This window comes from Mus pahari, chromosome 5 (genome assembly GCF_900095145.1).
Source record: "Mus pahari chromosome 5, PAHARI_EIJ_v1.1, whole genome shotgun sequence".
Lineage (NCBI taxonomy): Eukaryota > Metazoa > Chordata > Mammalia > Rodentia > Muridae > Mus > Mus pahari.
Window position 1 is genome coordinate 95,978,738 of NC_034594.1, and position 13,675 is coordinate 95,992,412.

Genomic DNA, 13,675 nt, shown 5'->3' on the forward strand with positions numbered 1-13,675 from the left:
TGGGTGGGTGGGTGGGTGGGTGGGTGGGTGGATGGATGGATGGATGGATGGATGGATGGATGGATGGATGGAGATAGATAGATAGATGATGATAGACGACAGATAGATGATAGATACATACACATACATACACACATACATATATACACACACATACATGCATACATACATACATACATACATACATACATACATACATAGTAGTTGATTTATAGAAGATGAATGCTACTAGATCAAACACATTTAAAATTTGTTGACAGTGGTTCTCAGCCTCAGTCAGTCTCTCTCTTGACTTATTTCTCTCATTTTGCTCAGCCTTTTTTGTCTCCAAGTATTTATTATCTGCCAGCACATTATACTATCTCCTGTTTTTTTCTCTTCTATGATAGCAAGTTGCATGTAGACAGAGGCGTGCCTTGTTTGCTCACAGATACATCCTAAAATCCCAGAACATTCCCGCACACACTTGTTCCTCTGGTATCTATTGTATAAGAACCACTGTAGTTCATGCTTAAGATAGAACTGCTCTTTCACTCCTCATGAGCATACTTAATCTCATCAGAGAAGAGATACTGTTCATCTCATTTTCTTCAGCCCATCCTCAGAGCAGTCAAGAAACCACAATCTTAAGTCCAGGACATCCCATGAAGACAACCTGGTGAGGCTCAGAGGGGATAGGACTATTCATCAAAGTCCCCAGTCTGTCTTTTGCCATTGTCTTCATACTCCAAGCTTTGAGTATTTGCTAGGGTTTGTGAAGGAGGCAGGGGGCTCCCTTATCAGCCAGAGGAAGGGAGATTGATGCATTCCATATGTTCTGTCTTCTAGGACTTTCTCCCCTACTGTGATGACGATCACAATATTTACAGCCACCAGTATTGATCAAAGGTACCAGATATCCTGTCAAGAGACATTATACTGAATGGAAGATATTCTTGATATTCTCCTAATAAAGGGTACCAAGTCTTTCCAGGTAGCCTGGATGGTGAAAACTGTTCCTTCATGGAATGTCACCATGTGGCACAATCATTCCTCAACTGAGCCATAGAAAATCCAAACACTCCCAAAACAACTGGTACACCATGGAGAGAGAAAATCGAATGGCTTCCTGTTATAGTTTGAATGTGAAAGGCTCCCTACATGTTCATGTATTTAAATTGGTGATGCCATTTGGGAAAGCTGGGTGACCTGTAGGGGGGGTCACATCTTGATGGAAGAAATGTATCACTAGGGGCGGGTCTTGAGAAGCCTAGTTCACTTCCTGTTTACTCTACATGTTTCATGACTATGTATGCCATGTGACCAGCTGTCCTCTGGATCCAGTTGCCACACCCTCCCTGCTGTGATGGAATACAGGCCCTTGAACTATAAACAAGAATAAACAACCAAGTACCAACTCACCAAAATCTGTTATCAGTAAGTACTTGCCCTGTAAAAGTTTCACTAATAATGTCTATGAAAAAAATGGTTAAAACCTTTAGGGGTATCCATCTTTTGACATGACAGCATGACAATGTCATCTACAAATGTTCTGGGTAGGATCTGTAGCTATAGGAGAGAAGAAGAAACCTGAGATTCACAAGTGGCAGCTTGGACACACCTGCCAAATAACAGGGTCTCTAACTTGAGATGGTTTAACTTACATTCTTCAATTTTATTGTTCTACAAGATCAATAAGCATCCTGTAAGAACTATACTTCAAATCTTTCATCTGGATCCTTTCCAAGGCTAGTCTTTTTATGCAGCTAGATACATTCTTTCGTGGACTATCTGTAAGTTTTGATGCTCAGTAGGTCATATTATTAAATGCTTTTTGACACAAAGATAATTTCAATTTATGGATGTTTATAAGGATGTAACTCAGTTCTAACTCAAAGAGCAGTTGGAGCTTCTTTGACAATATTGTTAATTAAACAGGGAGTGTGCACTGTGCCTGCCTGCCTATTTTCCTCTTTCCCTTTCTCCTTCCTTTCTTTCCTCCTTTTATCATCTATATCTTAAAGAGAAAAATATACTCTCAATAGAAAAATACAATCTCTCATAGTTATATTAGATGCTAGCTTGAGTCGAAGCAACAGATTTGTGAGTTGAAGTTGACATGTTTATGGGCATTCTACTTAAATGTGGCAATGTGCAGTGTCTAATCAGAGAGGAAAGAGAACCCCCCTCACCATTCTGAGGCCTCTGAAATAGTATTTCAGGCATAACCAGAAGCAAAACTGCCTGGAAGTTATTTAAAGGCACGGATAAACATTTGAGAACCTGCAGATGCACTGGGGTTTGCACTTTTCCCACAAAAGATCAACATTTGTCTAAGTCAACTTGCATGCCTGATGTGGAGGCACGCAGATGGGGAAATGCTGACATGGTGAACAGGGCCAAGAGGTGTAAGATTTAAGGCCATTATGGCTCACTGTCCAGACCAATGACTCGTCAAGGTAGAGGAGATTGGTATAAACCCAACAGTGCTGTTCCCTGGCAGTGGAAACACAAGAGCAACTCCCACCAATTATTTAGGATCTTGTTTTTCTGGACAATGCTACTGATTACTCCTTGGCTGTGATGTCCTTGTAAGAATTGAGGTTATTGTGTCCCTCTGAAAAGTGCAGCTCAGACAAGGCCTCTATGCATAACACACACATTTCCCAGTAAAGTGAACACAGACAAGGTGGGTGGGAAGAGGCATGTTTTGCAAACCTCTTGACTTATGGAAATACATACATCATAAGACCTACCAAGAGATATAAACAGGACTAACTCTTTCATGGAAGATGTCTTAGAAATCTCTCCATGGAAATGGTATCGCTATCAGTTCAAACCAAAGATCCTGATAGGGAAAGGAGTCTCAGATGCTATTAAAGTGAATGCCTTTCATTTCTTAAAAAAAATAATCTTTTTAAATTGTGTGTGTGTGTGTGTGTGTGTGTGTGTGTGTGTGTGTGTGTGTGAGACTGTGTGAGTTTGTTCATGTGACTACAGTGACCTCAGAGGCTAAAAAGGGAGTGGAGCACTCTGAGGCTGGGACTACAGGAGGTTGTGTGCTCCCAGAGGTGGGAGCTGGGACACCATTCCAACTCTCAGCAAGAGCAGATTCTTAACTGCTGAGCCATTTCTCCAGGTAGAACTCTTGAAGAAGAGGAGGAGGAGGAGGAAGGGGAGGGGAAGCGAGGAGGAGGGAGAGGAGGAAGAGGAAGAGGAAGGGGAGAGGGAAGGAAGGAAGGGAGGGAGGGAGGGAGGGAGGGAGGAAGTTAGAGAGTGGATAGGAGAGAAAGGAGACTGCTTGTGGACGTTGTACATCGTGGTGCGGAGCCTAGTGCGCACCACGATGTACAACGTCCACAAGCAGGGCTTAGTCAGTAAAGTGCTAGCCCCAAAAGAATAAGGTCCTAAGTTCGATCCCCTAGAACCTCCATAAGAAAACAAGACGTGGTAGCTTGTGCTTAGGAGTCCCGCACTGGAGAAGCAGAAACACAGGAATCCCTGCAGCTTCATAGATGAAAATTAAGGTGGAGAGAGAGTCACAGCAAAAGACACAGAATGCCAACCTCTGGCTTCTACACACATGTGCACACATATGCAGGAGTATTTACATATGTGCAAATAAAGAAACAACATTTTTTTAAAAAGAAAAAAAAAAAGATGAAGAACATTAAACTAATTTACTCCTAGCATCTGTCAGCCATGGGGTTGCTGGGATAATGAGAACAGTAAAATTGAGGGCACGCTCATCGCAATTGGCGTGAAGGTTCCATTCATAAGCGCTGCTTGTTTTAATAGGTTTATTGCATCGTTGTGGGCATGTGCTATTGCACTGGATGGATATGCTGTGAATATTTTTATAATTGTGGATAGTGCAAAAGTCATTTTCTGTTAGATTGCACAAATCCATTCCATTAGGAGACGGATACATTATTGTAACAGGATTAATGTGCCACACATAAACATAACCAGTCATATTCTGTTTGATAAATTATCTCATTTTAATCGGAATGTAAAGAGATTTTGGGATAACTCCTCGTTTGATTTGCATAATTGTATTACAGACAGGCAAATTGCATTATATTCTTCATTAACAATAGATGGCTTGTATAACTATTGTATTTTTGAAGGCACTGTTCTTACATGCATCCCACAATTTGTCATTTGGTGGCATTACCCAGGAGTTCAGTCGGAAGAGAAGAGGCTGAAAAAGATCACTTGATTTCAGCTTAGTCCAGCTAATGTCTCCACATCTGACTGTGCCACGGCTGTGCTATTGTTTGTTTTAACAAATTGCAACCCAGTGGCAGAGAACTTCTTTTAAAAATCCTCTAATGTGCGGACAATTCAGCCCTTATAGATTTCCACAACAGAAATGTCAGCGCTCCAACAAACTCCATGTATAAGAATGTGAATTAAAATTAAATTAGAACCATACGATTGATTTTATGTTTGACTCTGGTAGATGCCCTCTCTAAGGGAGCATGCCTTTCCTCTCTGCAGCCCAGACAAAAGCTAACAAGTTGTATTTCCTCGTGGGAAGCAGCGGTGTTTACAGTCACTCAGTGGTGATTATTACTGGCTCCAGAATGCTCCCTAATGACAACTGTCAGCAACCCCTTCAACCCCTTAAAAGCAATTGTGTAGACCTCTTAGCATTTCCGTCGCACTGCAACGCTTGCCTTTGTGGGTCAGGAAGAGACTCCCTTTCTATGATAGCTACCCTCTTCACTGGGGACCCTTCAGCTTTGCAAGAAGAGACTTAGGTCTAACATCTGGGCTGCATTGCCACACCCAGCCCAAAGCTGACAGTGGCACAGTCAAGTTTTAAGCTTGCACTAAACATATGAATGAATAAGAGAGCAGATGAATGGACATAGAAATCCATCAAAATTCCTAAGGTTTCCAAGTGGAAACCTGCCTGGGGGGGTTGGCGGGGGGAACCTTCCCACTCTAAGGAAATCCTTTCTTCTGCCTCCTCCACTAGATGGAAAGCAAGACTCTCTGGACACCTCCTATCAATTCCCTCTCTTGCACTCGGCGCTTGAAAGCTTCCAAGACACCTTGATCTTTATTTCATTAGTGCCTCCGAATAGCCCTGTGACACAGGTAGTAGAAGCAAAGAACTACACTAAAGAAATAACAGTTGCCTGGAGGACACATGGGGGCTTTGGGGGAATTGTGAGGAAAGATCACAAAAGCTGAGTGTCTGTCTGTCTGTCTGTCTGTCTCTCTCTCTCTCTCTCTCTCTCTCTCTCTGTGTGTGTGTGTGTGTGTGTGTATGTGTGTGTCTCCATGTGTGTATGAGTACGCTTGCACATGTGCACTACTGTATATATGTATTTGCATTCATGTGGAAGCCGTAAGTCAACAGTTGAGTTCTTCCTCAATTGTTTTTGAGTCAGTCTGTCACTGAACTGATTTTGCTAGACCTGTATGACCAGCGGTCTCCAGGGCTTCTCCTGTCCCTGCCTCTTAAATGTCTGTTTTATAGGCACTCAGGCCATCCAAGAAAAACTTTTCACATATGTTCCAGAGAGCCAAACTTGGGTCTGCAAGCTTGCACAGCAAGCCCTACTGAGCCTGACAGCCCCACAGCTACTGTCTTTGCTCTTGCCATCTTTCTGTCCCCGCTAGGAGATGTGTTCTGTGCTCAGGACCATCTTCTTTCTCCTGCTATCTCTCAAACTCCTACTCTGCTTGAGACCCAGGGCTGCTGACCAGTCCTGTATCTCTGACCTTGCAGGAAGGGGTTAGCTTCCCTTTACTCCCCTGGGCTCTATCCTTTTAGAGGGGACTACCCATCTAGTTAGCTTGGTTATTGGAAGCTCCATACATACAAGCACACTCATTCTAACTCACAAGACAATTTTTCTCTCACTTAACAAACACCCACGATGTGGTAGTTCAAAGATGAGGTCGAGAGGCAGGGATCCCTCTCCTCTCCATCCCTCCCTCTCCTCTCCATCACTCCATCTCCTCTCCATCCCTCCAGCTCTCAGGCTTAGAAGGCTTCTGAGTCAACCTTCTCCATATGGTATTTTCTGACCCAAGACCCTACAGTTTCCTGGAAGTTGGTATCTGCACATATTGCTGCTCCTTTCTTTACACATCCTAGATATTTTCAGGGACCTTCTGGTCTGCAGCAGCTCATTCAGGAGATGTCAGGGTGCTGAGGGGGCAGAAGCCCCACCATTTTACAAGCAGTGTGTGGTGTGATGTATGGTGTGTTTGCACCAACTTTGGACCCTTTCAAACCCCCTCCAGCCTCCGTGTGACGTTCCCATCCCCAGATGCTTCCCTAGGGGTCATCCCACCACAGCTGAGGCTCGGAGCGCTTGAGGCAGGCCTTGAGGTGGTGAGTTACAGAGACTTCTGCATTGATGAGTTAAGGCAGAGATCCAGAGAAACCATGGCCTGGCAGGCTTGGGACAGTGAGCCCAATCTTTAAGAGAGGAAAGGAAAGGAAGAGAGGGGAGGGGAAGAGACAGAGAGTAGGAGAAGAGAGGACAGGAAAAGAAGTAGTGGAGTATACAAAGGGGAGGAGAGAGGAGAGGAGAGAAAAAGAGGAAGAAAGAGAAGGAAAGAGAAGGAGACAGAGCACAGAGGAGAAAAGAGAGGAGAGGAGAGAAAGGGAGAGGAAGAGACATACAGGAAAGGAAGAGAAATACAGTTACATAAGCAGAGAAATGTCCCTCTTCTAACCAACCAAATAGGAAGAGAGGAGATAGATATACTTCGCTGGCAGAAAAACCACAACAGGTGAGGGTTTGCCTGAATGCTCTAGAGACAGCACTTGGGAACATCTTCTCTGTGCATTGTGATGAAGCCGTAGAATACTTCGCATGCCTCTGAGGATTGAGAGCTTTGGTAATGCCAGGAAACACCACCACTCCAGGCAGAAGATCAATGTTTCCATGAAGGCTCTGGGATTAGTACCAGATTCTGTTCTCAAGCTCAGTTGAAAATGGATATGTGGAAATGACCAGAGACCATGAGAGGAGAGGCAGTGGAGGCCTGTGCAGACTGGTACACAGATCCCCAAAGCATTGGCCCTTAGCTCAGCCACATTCACAGGATATAGAGGTATCCTGGGGCTATAATACAAAAGCTGGTGATGAGCTCACCTCTCTCTTTGAGGTCTTGTGGCCAGAAAGACCCAAGTATCTACTGCTGTCTGTGGAGTGTGATTAATTAAGGTGAGTAAGAATCGAAGTCCTGAGTATGCTCTGGGATTGTGAACTCAGCATAAGTCACTCAGCATCTGTAGAGCTCAGTACCAACACTGAACACACTGTATTCCAGCAGCCTCACGTCTCTGAAGAAATCACTCTGCTGCCCCCACTGCTCCCGAGACCCCTGGCTGCCAGAGACAAATACTCTAGAAATCACTGTTTATAAGCCAGGTGGCATAGAGTGCTCACAGGACACCCTTAGACCTATGAGCTTCAACCATCTCACTGATCTCAAGCTGCTATTGCTGTAGCAATGTGTATGGCTTCAGGTAGCATCACAAGATTCAAAGAAGCTCTGGTAAGGCTTTGATCTTTATCTGGGCACAGGCATCTGCTCCACAATGGCCTTTCTTTTGCAGATCGACCGACCACGGTTCCACAAGTTTATGTAATAGAGAGAACTGGGGGAGATGGCTCAGTCACTGAAGTGCTTGCTGTAAAAGCAGGGAGAAATGACTGCTGATGCTCAGCTAGCCTTCTTCTTTTAATACTGTCCAGGACTGTAGACTATGGAATGATGGGGGCGGCCTATCATTAGAGTGGATCTTCCCACCTCAGTTAACCCAATGTAGAAGCTCACAGACATACCGAAAGGTGCGTGTGCTAGATAATTCTAGGTCCTGTAAAATAAACAGTAAACATGAACCATCGCAATTGTTATCTAAGTCGATACTGTGGGTGATAGGGACATCACAGGGGGTACAGAGGATGCAGCCATCTGCATGGGTAGTAGAGACAGCCAACCCAGATTTTATAATTTGTGGAATAAAGGCTGGGGGGGAAGAAGAGAGAGGTGAATGGAGGGAGGAAGGGAAGGAAGGAAGGAAAGATGGAAGAAAGGAAAGAGTGAAGGAAGGAAGAAAAGAAAGGAGGGAAGAAGAAAGGAAGGAAAAAGCAGTCAGATAGAGGAAGAATGACCAACCAAGTATGGAAAATACCCTGACCTGGGTAGGTGGTGGAGACAGGCATCTGACTTCTGAACCTCCCATGCCTTCTGGTTCTTCAGGCTGAGTCCACAAAGGGGCAGGGCAGATGAAGAGAGGAAAGAGCATCCCTAATGCCTTTTCTTTCCATAAGCCCCAAGCAAGAACCATGCAAATGAAATGTAGTCTTTCCTTTTATCATGCAAGGAGCATAATTAGGAGACAATGAGGAATGACAACTAATAATGAACATCTTTTCTTCCTAATTAAAATTTAACGACTGTATTTCTTCCATTATTGCCCAGAGCTGCAGTGTGAAGTGTGTGTTAACAAGACCAGCTTTCAAATTGTGCTGCCACTGCTGCCCATGGCTAGGCCCAGCCCTGTAGTTGCTGCACACCAAGAATGACCTCACTATGGCCTCTCTTTAGCCATAGTTGTGGCCTCAGAGCCCATGACACTGTGCAAAATAAACAATGAACAAGTAGTGGTAGCCTACTTTAGAGGTGTTTTCTAATATGTAATGATTGACAAGTATTATAATTCCTTGGCCTCCATGGAGAAAATAGGCAGGGTTTAGTGATAATTCAGATAGCGGCAACTGCCTGCTGAGTGACGGTGGGCAAGCTGCCTAGTGGCTACATCCATGAATCAGTTTCATCTATGAGACAGAAGAAAATACCACAACCACATTATGGTGTCTGAACACAGTGCATAAGATGCTCAATATGGGAGTGGAGGTCAGAAAAGGTTGTAGAAGCCTTCATCTGCAGAGCCTTTTATCATCTTCTTAGCATTCTGGTGTGTGTGTGTGTGTGTGTGTGTGTGTGTGCACTAGTATATGTAAGTGTGGAAAGCAGAGGTCAACATCTGGTGTCTTCCTTAATTTCTCTCTGCCTTATTTTTTGAATGAGGCTCTCTCGTTGAACCTAAAGCGTTCTAGTGCAGCTAGGCCAGCTGTCAAGAACAGGGATTAAACAGTCACAGCCGTGCCAAGATGTTTAATACAGGTTCTAAGGGAATGAAACCAGGTCTTCAAGCTTCTACAGGAAGCACTGAATCTATTGAGCCACTTCTCAACTCCCATAGAAATTCTTTACCACTCTCTGCACTCAGATGCTTTCCTTGGGTGTAAAACCTACCTTTGCACGAGAGATTCGCTCCTACACTACATTTCCCAGATTTCAGTGTCCTTAGAGGGCAAAAATGGCTAAACATGGAAAAGAGGCTTTGCTTTGAGACAGAATGACAGAGTGGACAGAAATCCACATGTCATTAGAACAGAGTGTGGCATGCAGGCTGTCAAGGGGACAGCTGAAGCTACAATCTCTTGATGGTGTCAGAGGACAAAGTTGCTTTGGCAAGCTGGTTCTCCTGAGAATTTACCTAGATTTCCTGGTGATTCTGAGTTCTCTAGCTATATAAATTCCTACCACGGCCACAGTCGATTGTATTAGATTATGTATCTGCATAGATACACAGTAGATTATGAACCTGTAACTTCAGGCTCTGATACACAGGAGGTGATGTGAACACAGCCTCTTTATCTGTTGTAGAAGTGTTGGCAAGAAGAAAATCTAGTGATTATTTTGTAGTTGAAGGAATGAGACCCAGGATCTACATACAACTCGTGTTAGTTGCTTTTTGCTTTGCTGGGATAAGATATCTACCCAAACTCACTTAAGGAAGCAAGGGCTTATTTTGCCTCTTGGTTTGTGGGTACAATCCATAATGGTGGGGAAGTCACTGCAGCAGGGGAGTGAGGCAGCTGGTCACGTGGCATCTGTACTCAGGAAGCACAGAAAGGTGGATGCTGAAGTTCAGCATCATTTCAATCTAAGACCCTGATCCAAGGCATGATGCAGCTCCCAGTTAGTAGGTAAGTCTTCCTACTTCAGTTAACCTAGCCTCTCACATAGATGTTTTGGAAGTGTGTCTCCTTGGCGATTCAAATTGACCATCAGCGTTATCCACACAAAGGTATGTTTATGAAAGTCTACCACCCACAGGAATCTGCCAGCTCCCCTCTTGTCCCACCCCTCTGCCAGCACACTAGGTTCCAACCTAGAGTCTCCTAATAAGACTGCCACAGTAACTCCAGGTCACTCTTCCACAGTCAAGATGAGCTTCAGCATAGCAGTCACCTCTCTTTCTCTACCTACATGCTTCCTAGCCCTTGCTTTGTCTTTGAAAAAATCAGAAATTCTTGCCATGGCCTGCAGGAACCTACATGATCTACAACTTCCTGTCTACCTTGCACCCTGCCCCCCCCAACACACACTGGCCACCATGTACCTGATCCACGCAGTGCTCCTGAAAGGTCCTCCCACTATCCATACTTGCTTCACGATTGGGAAGATCCCCAACCAGATACCCTCTCAACCCACCTTGCACTTCTTAAGTCTGGTGTGCCTTCTTCGGACACCTTGGATACCTTTGTTGTCCACGGGTTAGCGAAGGGCTGTTGAAATGCTCTCACCACTTCCCTTCACTGTATCTAAGCCCCTTATGGGAAGTTGGTCTACTGGATGTTTGTGATCAGTGACTACCACCCACGCTGTCCTTAGACTTGCATGAGCCTGGACAGAGGTGTGGGCACATGATGTAATGAGTGTTACTTCTGTGCTAAAACAGCTCTATCCATCAACCAAGGAAAAACAAAGGGCAATGTGGCCCTCTAGGGAAAGGTTTTGATGGGGTCAGAAAATGAGAGCATCATAGGACCTGCAATTCTGCCCTCTCAATATACATATTGAGTTGATGTTATGTAAGGAGAGAAAAAGAGAGACAGACAGACACACACAGACACACAGACACACACACACACACACACACAGAGAGAGAGAGAGAGAGAGANAGAGAGAGAGAGAGAGAGAGAGAGAGAGAGAGAGAGAGAGAGAGAGAATTGGGACTGGGACTATGGCTCAGTGGATAAAAGTCATAAAAACCTAAGTTTAGAAACCCATGGAAGTTCACATCTGTAATATTAGAATTTCTTTGGTGAGTTGGGATCCGGTGAGTGATAGGATAAAGCTGAAAGTTCACTGTTCAGATAGTCTTATATAGATAGTGGTGGGAGAGACAGAGAGAGAAATAGACAGAGAGAGACAGAGACAGAGAGACAGAGATATTTACGTTTCATTATGTTGAAATACCTAGAGTTAGGTCTCCAAGCACACACTAGCTAGAGAGCCCTGTTGGGATTCTGAGGGAGTCGATGGACTCTGCTCCCTCTTCTGTATCCCAGCCCTGAGCACCTCATGGCCCACTGGAAGCATGACTGCATCACTACATGACTGACAGAGAAAAAATGACAGGCCAGGAATATAAGTCTAAATGTGGTAGGATATTAGCCAATTCAAATACCAGGATATGTGTCAGGAACAGAAATGGACTATCCTTCAATAAGCTCATAGTTGCAATATTTAGACCTGGTGCTTCCTGGAAATGAATGACCAAAGACACAGTATTTCTACACAGCCACCCTGCATGTGCCAACGTCTTCTTTTCTTCTCCCACTGGGAGTCCGCTGAGTTCCCAGAGAGATCCTCTAGAGAAGGGAACACAGGGCCCCATTTTCCCCTCCATCGTAAATAGCTGAGTAACTTGATGGCTCAATTGAAAGCAGTGGAGTGTAGGCACTATTTCCTCTCTCCATGCCTGTGTGTGCTTCAGCTGATGTGTATATTTGTACTATGCATGCATATGTGGAGAAAGAACCTCACAGTTCAGCTAAACTGAAACCAAATACACAGTGTGGTCCCGTTTCCTGGCAGGGGGGACTATAAAAACCCTTCTTAGGATTATAAAATTTTAGAACTGAAAAGAACTGTAGAAACTGCTCTGCTGCCTCCTCTTATTTTATTGTTGGGGAGACTGAGACGAGGACAGCCAAAAGGGGCAGCCAATAGGCTAACTCCTATCCAAATAGTTACTTCATACAAAGACCAGACTGGTTTCCGAGCCTCCATTCCAGAGACCTTCCGACTTCTTCAGTTTGAGGTTTTTGTTTTCCTATTGATTAGGGAAGCTAATAAAGTAAGGACCGCAAGAGGCTTTAGAGTGTGGTTGTGAGTGCGCTCAGGACTTGGCCACATAAGGGTCTGTTATAAACAGCAAAATAGGATGCCCAGCAGCCTCTTGTCTTGCCCTTGGACTCATATCCAGATTCCTCTTCTCTTTGTCCTGTCCCTGAGTCCTACATCCAGCTTAACCCCAGTGTAAACTCTTATTATAAATACAGTTTCTTAAATACTGATGTATGACCCAATGACAAATGCAAGAAGTGATTTCACACACTCCTAATTACCACACTGCATAGTGGTATGTTTGCGCAACTACAAGTAAGAGGACGGAGGCCCAAGGAGGCTCAGGAAGAAAGAAGAGCAGGTTCAGTTGGTCGAGTATTTGTCTTGTGGTAAGATGTTCTCATTGGATGCCATTAACAGCTCAGTGCTCCGCCGTCTCTCCCTCGGTGGTACACGGTCTCTTTTTTTGCCTGGCCTTCTCTCTCCAGATGTGATGGGATGCCTCCACGCATGAGTGCACGAGTCTAGGTTAGCCACAAAGCTCATAGTGTTCTACTCTGGAATGGTGGCACTAGAAAGGGACACATGAAGTCCTGTGTTCAGCTCTGGAAGTCATCTGCATGTTAATGCTGGTCTTTCCTTGACACCCATATACTTCCTAGATATAGTTCTGGACTCATTTTAATTTTCTGCCATAGAATACACACCACTATGACTGGAGAGGGGATAGAAAATAAACTCTTTAAATATATTACATACATAATTCATGTACATTGTATGTAAATTCACATATAATATTTACCATGTATATGTATGTTTAATATGTATTGTGTATATGAACATGGAATATAATATATATGTACAGTTTTATATACACATTCTATATGTGGTATATAAGTGGTGATATATTTAGCCTGTATATGTATTCAGCCTGTGAATATGTGTATGTGAGTGTATCCAACATCCACACACATTTATCCCAACTCTAATTGTTCAAAACTAATTGTCTATAATACATGAAGACAGAATAACTACTTACTTTTTCCCATCAGAGTATGCTTAAATCAAAGGAGAACGTCATCTGCTTAGCACCATAGGCTTCCTGTTCTCAAAACTCAATCCCTCCCACCTGTGGACTCCACATGGCCCCAATTTCTTGAGTAAGACCAACCTACTCATTACACCCTGTACTTCCAACCAACCAAACTTTTCTGGCTTCCCAGGTTTCTGAAGAATGGTAGTTACATCTTCCCACACTACACCAGGCTTCCAATAACAACTCTTAATTTGCAAACGTATTGGCCAATAAACCATGTGTAGAACTAACTTTGTTTCCCAGAGTCCTCTGCACCAACCTTGCTATAACACCTTTCCTTTGTATGAGTTTCCTACCCCAGTGAGACACTCAAGAGTGGCCTGAAGAATACGCTTTCCTCTACACAAATGTGTGTGCATGTGATGCATGCATGCATACCACAGAGAGAGAGAGAGAGAGAGAGAGAGAGAGAGA

The 13,675-nt window shown here is 44.1% G+C and overlaps 1 long non-coding RNA gene across 1 annotated transcript in view; it reads left to right on the forward strand.

Annotated features, from left to right (window-relative positions):
• The window catches only part of LOC110322634, a 39,890-nt gene extending 37,941 nt beyond the window's left edge, over positions 1–1,949 (forward strand). Inside the window, exon 5 of the long non-coding RNA XR_002380579.1 lies at positions 829–1,949. This is a non-coding gene — a long non-coding RNA (uncharacterized LOC110322634). The remainder of the gene's footprint in view (positions 1–828) is intronic.
• The last annotated feature ends 11,726 nt before the right edge of the window (positions 1,950–13,675 follow it).